We start from the raw sequence: 7,653 nt of genomic DNA, 5'->3' as shown, positions 1-7,653 counted from the left end.
CTCTTGGGCAAGTTTGTTAACTTCTCTGAGTCTCAGTTTCATTATTGGTAAAGTACAAATAATAATAATGCCTACATTACAAATATTTTGTGAAGATTAATGGGATAACTCATGTAAATGTTTTGCACATGGTAAGCACTCAATAAAAATGAACTATTGCCATGACATATACTCAGCTAAACATTTGGAAGCAAGCAAGACTCTCTAGGAGCTTAAGGAAAGTTATCTGACCAAGTTGTCTCATAGGGAAGTCAATAAAATATTTTTATTAAAAACCACTAGCAAATTTGGAGACATAACCAAATAAGAATTATGTGACTTCCATTACTTAGGCTGTGTAATAGTCAATTCAAAAATTGATGAGATGTCACCAGTTTCCAAATCTCAACTTCTGGCACCAAAATCAAGTATTTAATATTATTTTGCCTCCTTAATTCCACTGAAACACCAGATTATTAGGTCCTACCTTTTGTTCTAAACTATCCTTAGTTAAAATCAACAATAATATACATGTCCTATATCTTCCCATACATAAGTATATATGTACACATGAGGTTTTATTAGGTCAGCTGGAAAAAAACTCCCTTGCAGCCAGGCACCTGTTTTCTACATATTCCAATATGGAAAATGTCAACTACCTTAAAAGAACCACTGTGAAACTGGCCTTTAAGTGCATTGTCCTGAAAACATAATAATGGTTTTCTTACATGATACACATTTTTCCAAAACATTAATGTCCTCAGGATCTCTAATCTTAGTCATAATGTTCTTATAAAATGGATGATTTTTATTACTTAAATCATTTTTTAGACATAGTCATACTATAGTAACTGAAATTCAAATAGTATTACAAGAAAAAAAAAACAATGAGAGAGAATTGAATAAAAGTATAATTCTGACTCTGCAAGGTACTTTTTAAAATAAGCCATTTTACCTGTGGTAAAAGTAATAGAATGCTTTTGCTCCATTATAGCCTAATAAAATGTCAATTACTTTGTTTTCATTTTTTGAAAACAATAATACATGTATGTAGTTTCAAAAATTGAAAAGTTCAAAGGATACGCTCCCCTTACTGAGCTCCCAATTAAACTTGGTTCTTAAATTGGAGGCACTATTCAATCATAGACATTATAAATGTAATTTTACATTGATTTACCTAATACCAGATAGATTAGATAGATAAATAGATAGAAAGATAGATGATAGATAGATGATAGATAGCTAGATAGACAGACTTTTACTTCTGACATAATATATGTAGTACATATTATTATATTTCATATATATTAGTTAATAATGTAGTACATTAAATCAGAAGTAAATGAACAAATAGAATGTAAGTTATTGCAGGTCTTTTGTGATTTTTAGTTTTGAAGAAAATACCAGCACAAGAAGAGTCTATTGTATTATAAAAAGATCTTTAAGAAAAGTTCTAAAAACCATTTCACTTACAATACTATTTATATGGAGTCAAAAGTACAACTGAAGCAAATAACATAAGGTCCTATCTAGCCAAAGCCAAATAACCAGAATTCTTTGTAGCCATAAACAATAACTTATGCAAGATGCCAAGTGTCTTCTGAAGCACAAAGCAGTACAATTGTGTTTTGTCTTAATGTTAAAGTTGTCTTGTTATATTCTATTTCCTTGAAATGTACGATCAAGAACTAAAAGTTTCATATGTGTGACAATTTTTTTGTTACTCAGAATATTAAATTAATTATAACATTTCATTGTCCTCAATTTTTTTTAAAAAAAGAGGTGTTCCCTTTAAGTTTAACGTGGAAATAAGAAGACCTGTGGAGAAAAGGAAAGATGATATTTGCCTATGCGGCATTATGAGTAAGAACTCTGTCCTCATTCTTGAATGCATTAATATTAATATTGTCTTAAAGTACACTAAGCAATTTTATCTTTTTTTTGTATTTTTCCTAATACAGGTAATCAAACACTCAGATGTTTTCTTAGTAAGTTTGATTGCATAAACACAATATCTTAAATGCATATAAACGTATTTCAAATGATTAAAGCACAGCTATTTAGATATTTTATACAAGGAAAAATAGTTTTTAGTAAATACAAGAAATTGTGCTCAGATATCATAAATGGACATTTATGATACTCAGTTTTGTAAGTTAACGATTTAATACCATTTACTGTTGTTTTACATAATTTAAATAATTTCTTCAGAGATAGGTACCCCTGTTTTTTACATGCATTTTAATAATTACGTATTGTACATGGTTTGAATAACTGCATTAAAATCGCTCTCACTGAATATAATTTGGAAGGTAAATAACAGAGGAAACTGTTTTTAGACATTCTTATTGAAAATTTTTAAAGTATTTCATGTATGCTTTGCTTTGTATTTTGAAAATGTTTCAAAGATACTAAATTGTTCTATTATTAACAATTTTTTATATTTATATGCAACAACATTAGAATATTTCTGTTTTGACAGACAGAAACAGAAACCAAAGGAAGCAAGGAAATGCACAATTAAACCAGAAAGATACTGTGTCATCCAATACTCAGTCACCACAGGGTATGTTAAGAGAGCCATTAAAACAGCATTCTGTTGTGTTGCAATGACATATGGTAGGCTTCCAAAATTAACAGAGTATTTTGCTGTCTACTGGTTTTGTATCACAGTCTTAATAGTTTTTTTCTTTTTTTTCTGGAGGGAGGGACTTAAAATATCTTCTTGTTTTGATAAGTACTTTTTAAAGTTTATGAAGTATTAATCTCTTTTAGATATATGATGACATATGGTAGGCTTCTAACAGAGTACTTTGCTGCCTACTGGCTTATATTACAGTCTTAATAGTTTTGTGTTTTGTTTTGTTTTGTTTTTTCCAGAGGGAGGGACTTAAAATATCTTGTTTTGATAAGTACTTTTGAAAGTTTGTGAAGCATTAATGACTTTTAGATATGTGATTCTGGTTAAGGAAACACTCAGGAATCACATTTCTTCTCTTTTCCTTACATTTCTCTCGTCCACTCTATGCCTAGCCTCTTCTTGTTCATTGGGGGAGCTTCTCTATTCTCTTCCTCTCAGCCAAACTGCATTTTTTAAAAAGTGTTTTTAAATAGACTAGGGAAGCTATAAACTTGTCCCACCAGGATGTCTGTCTCTCAGGCCTGCCCTAATGAGCTGTGCCTTCCCCTTGACCTTTCACACCTGCAGCGGCTCCTCCAATTTTGTTCAAGACTCACAGAGTTAGCTCTGCCTGAACACACCCTGGACACCCACAATGGCAATGGGGTCACTCTCATTTCACATCAGCTTTATAAAACATTCAGTTTATGCCCTAGAATGTGTGCACTAGATAAATCAGATTTCAATATGATTCCAAAATATGGAATGTATTTCTAAGCTATAAGGAAGAACATAGACTCTCATCTCAAATTCCACATGGGTCACTATATGGCACTGTTTTCAAGATGAAATGAAGGTTTTCAGAGTCTTATAAACTCAACCTCAGTGTCCATGTGCACACTTTCTAAACATTAACTAGGATACTCTGCATCTTCGATAAACTATAGTGGGCACTCCTCCTCCAAACCTCCAACCGCTGCCATCTGGCTCTGAAGCCTCCATGTGTCATTGGTTCTGCCGGGCGTCAAATTTCTTTTTGGATGTGTTATATTTAAATTTCTGAAAGACATGGCAGTAACACTTAGCTCTATACCCCTCACCTACCCCCAAAGGGATCCAAGGACAATACTTTGACTTAATATTTTCAGGTTAATTACTCTCTCTCTCTTTGGTTTAGAAAGAGTTTAGTAATGCAATCTTCAAGACCACAAAAGGTAAAGTTAACCTGCACCCAAAATTACTGACACCACCTGGTGGGAGATGACAACGGTGGCAAATTCCTTCTTCACATGGTATAACAGGCAAAGGATGTCTGGAGTGTTAGTTTTCTTTAGCTGACTTTCTTTTCCTGGAGCCAAAGGAAGACTCAGACATAGCATGTTTAAGAGCACAGGCACTGAGGTTATCCTGTCTGGGTTCGAATTTCACACATTGCTAGCTGTGTGACTTTGGGGAAATTAATTAAGCTTAACTTTCTCCTCTATAAAATAGTTAATAACCACATGTTCTTTATAGGGCTTCACTGTACGTGGTAATATACATATGTAACATGCCTAGCACATGGTAAGCACTCAGTAAGTGCTGGTTTTATTATTTCATTTATTTACTCAACAAGCACTGAAAACCTATTGCAAAGCATTTTAGGGATGGAGAAACTTAGGCATACAATGTTGTGCAGCTATCCAAAGTTACTGTTGAGATAAAACTGGGCCACAGATGTCCTAATGTAGATTTTTATCTCAATAGGCTAAGCTGGTTTTCTTAACGCGGTATTAAAAACCCAACTTAGATTTAGGAAGTTTCTCAAAAAAAAAAAATGATACATTTTAAAGGAAAGCTAATTTCTTGTTTGGGTTTTGTGAAAGGTGTCTTTCAGATCTGTCTAAAACGTTTTCTTGAGCAGAACAAAATTAGACTGAGATATACATGTGACCCACACGGAAAAAAATGCCAACAAATCCTTAAAACGCACAAAAATCTATTTCACTGCTTTACCTGTGTCACGCACAATCTAAAAATATGTCTTGTAGTCAAATAAAAGCCTAGGGTTTTTATTTCTTTGATTGTACATATTGTCTTTATTTCTTCATAAAATGAGATTATAATAAATTTTAATCAATACTATATATAATATCAGAAATAATCAATAAGGCAATGAGTGAGAGGCAGGAGGAGAAAGAGTCTCTTTCAACTGAAGATTTATTTTCTCAAATGAGTGCTTACTCCCAGAGATTGCCAAACAAAGTCAAGTCATTATACTAAATAGTTTAGCCCACATTCATCCTACCAATGCTGATTTTAGATCCCCTATTGAACAAATATTACTAAACCTTTAATTTCATATTACTACTAAATTGAAATTTTCAAATTCCGTAAGCCCAGAATAACCTAAGAATGAATAAAAGACTATAAGATGAAATCACATTAAATATACATTTCTTCATGTATTCTAATAGGAATCTGAACATATGATACGTGGGTTGTTTTTGCACAACAATGCAAAAATATGTTTATTATAAAAGTGATAAAATCTATAACTAGTTATTGTGATCACTAAAATACTTCATTATTTATTCAGGACCTATCCAACCTTAAGACTTTTTGCCATTGAAAGCATAGAAACTAATTACCTTAAGGCTGTCCAAATAATTTGACCAAATTTAATTAATGTTCTACAGGTAGATTTTCCAAACATCTTTAACCAGAAAGCTGAGGTTTGATGGGGTAAAGTAGACTTATATTTCATGACATGAATATTTCAAAGTATTGAAACCTGATTTTTCCTAAATACCTCTAATTGAAAACTGTACCAAAATTAAAATGAAAATAAATTTTGAAATAGCCATGAATCAAAATGTGTATTTTGAATGACAGCAGTTCTATGGCTTATAATCATTTCTTTAGCCCACATAAAAACCTCTTTATGATTCCATAATTGTGCATTTCTGATGCAGATAATTTATTATAAGAAAAGCAAGATAGTCCTGGCCTGTGTAAGTGCATATAAAATTTATTCTGCTGTGAGATATAACCTTGATAAGAAAAGATAGTGGAAATGAATACTATTACAAATGACATAACTTTTTACGCAAAACTGGCACTTGACAGTGTCATTTACAATAACAGTGAGTCTTTTAATCTATGTAATTTCTGGAGTATCTTATCTGTTGTACATGGTACTTACCAGTTTTGGGTCACATTGTGACACAGCTCTGAGCTTAATATTCTTTTTTATGTTCCCCCTCCCCTCGTACGATAGTAATTTTGAAGCTGATCAAAGTAAGATTTCTCCTCATTAAGTAGGAGTTGAGATTCATCTATTCATTCATTTCACACTCTTCTGTGGAGTGCCTATTTATTATGTGCCAGCCAGGGACCTGTGCTGAGAAAAATCCATAGTCCCTGCTCTCACATCGCTTAAAGTCTAGTGGGGGAACAAGACTGTTAACCAATAGTCACACAAAAAAGTATATAATTTAAAGGTGATTAAATGTTATGAAGAAAAATTATAGGGAACCATGAGCTAGAACAGGGAGACTCTAATTTATTTTGGGAAATCAGGGAAAGCCTTTCTGCAAACCTGATAATGAAGGTCAGAACTAAAGAAAGAATGTGAGCTGGCTGGGAAATCCAGTGAAGAAATAAAGTAGACTTTGTGATTACCTTCCTCCATACTCTTTCACCCCGCATACCTCTTACACACATAGTGTATTAGCCACAGGTTTGGGCTGGTACAAAGCCTGTCCTCATCTCAAGGACTGGACCCCTGATTGGTCCAATCAAATCTCCTTGCCATAGTGATTGGTTCAGAGATGGACTGGCCTAAGCCAATCAGTACATGACAGACTTCAGGTTGAAGTAATTGATTCTTAGGGGACGTGTGACCCAAGTTGGATTAATCAGAATGATAGTCAGGGCTTCTGTTTGAAGGAGGGAGGGAAAGAGCTGTTTTTCTCTCCCTGGGTGTGAACAAGGACATGTAGCCTGGGAGCTAGCAGCAGCCATCTCCCTGCCAGGAGAAAATCCAGCTTGAAAATAAAACCAACATACAGGAGATGGAAGAATCAGGGTAATTACAGTGAAACAGAGACCTCGTGGTATTATGAACTGAAAGCTAAACCAACCCCTGGTCCATCCGACTTGGGTTTTTTGTTGGCTACCGAAAGAATTCTGTTACAGGCAAAGAGGATTCCTGGCAGAGGAAATAGCCTATGTGAAAACTCTGAAGCAGGAAAGAGTGTGATACAATGTTAGATACTTCTTGTTTCCAAAATAGATCCAATCCTTTGCTCCCTAAGAACGCTAGGCTCCTGGGCAACTCCAAAGCTATGCTACACCGTTCTCTCTTCTCTGGTATGTTTTCCACCTGCAATCTGCCTATCAAATCCTACCCATCCTTCAAAGTCCTTCCTCCTTCTCCACAAAGTCTTCTCTAATCATTCTCACCCATAACGATACCCCTTATCCACACTGATCCTAGCCAACATTTTTCCAATTCCAGTTTCCACATCTACTATATCACTCAAGCTCTCCATCTAACCTGTTCTCAGTGTAATTTTGCACCTGCATGCCTTTGCCCAGCATATTTTATATTTCCTTAGCCTGGAATGAACTTTCTTTTACACCATCTATTGAAATCCTACATACCCTTCAAACATCAATAATGCCACCTCTCTTGGAAAGCCTTGTCTAATCCCCTAGTAGGACATGAGCATGTTTGTTTCTCCCACTAGATTGTCCTTTCTTGTGCACAGGGACCATCTTTTATTCAACTTTGAGTTCCCACTGCATTACTACAACAGAGACACTAGAGACAAATGTTCTTGAATAAATAAGTGAATGAATGGATGGGTGGATTAATAGATTGACAGATTTCTCTCTCTCCCTCTCTCTCCATATATATGACAGAGATTTTTGTTAGGCTAAGATTTTTGGTGCCACTCCTGCAATGTTTGGAAGGAATATAATTGGTAGAGATGTTTTGAATGACAATTTGACATTATCTATCAAAATGTAAAATATGCATAACCTTTGACCCATTGAACACATTTTCA

Source organism: Rhinolophus ferrumequinum, chromosome 8, assembly GCF_004115265.2.
Source record: "Rhinolophus ferrumequinum isolate MPI-CBG mRhiFer1 chromosome 8, mRhiFer1_v1.p, whole genome shotgun sequence".
NCBI classification, from domain to species: domain Eukaryota; kingdom Metazoa; phylum Chordata; class Mammalia; order Chiroptera; family Rhinolophidae; genus Rhinolophus; species Rhinolophus ferrumequinum.
This window is presented reverse-complemented; position numbering follows the sequence as displayed.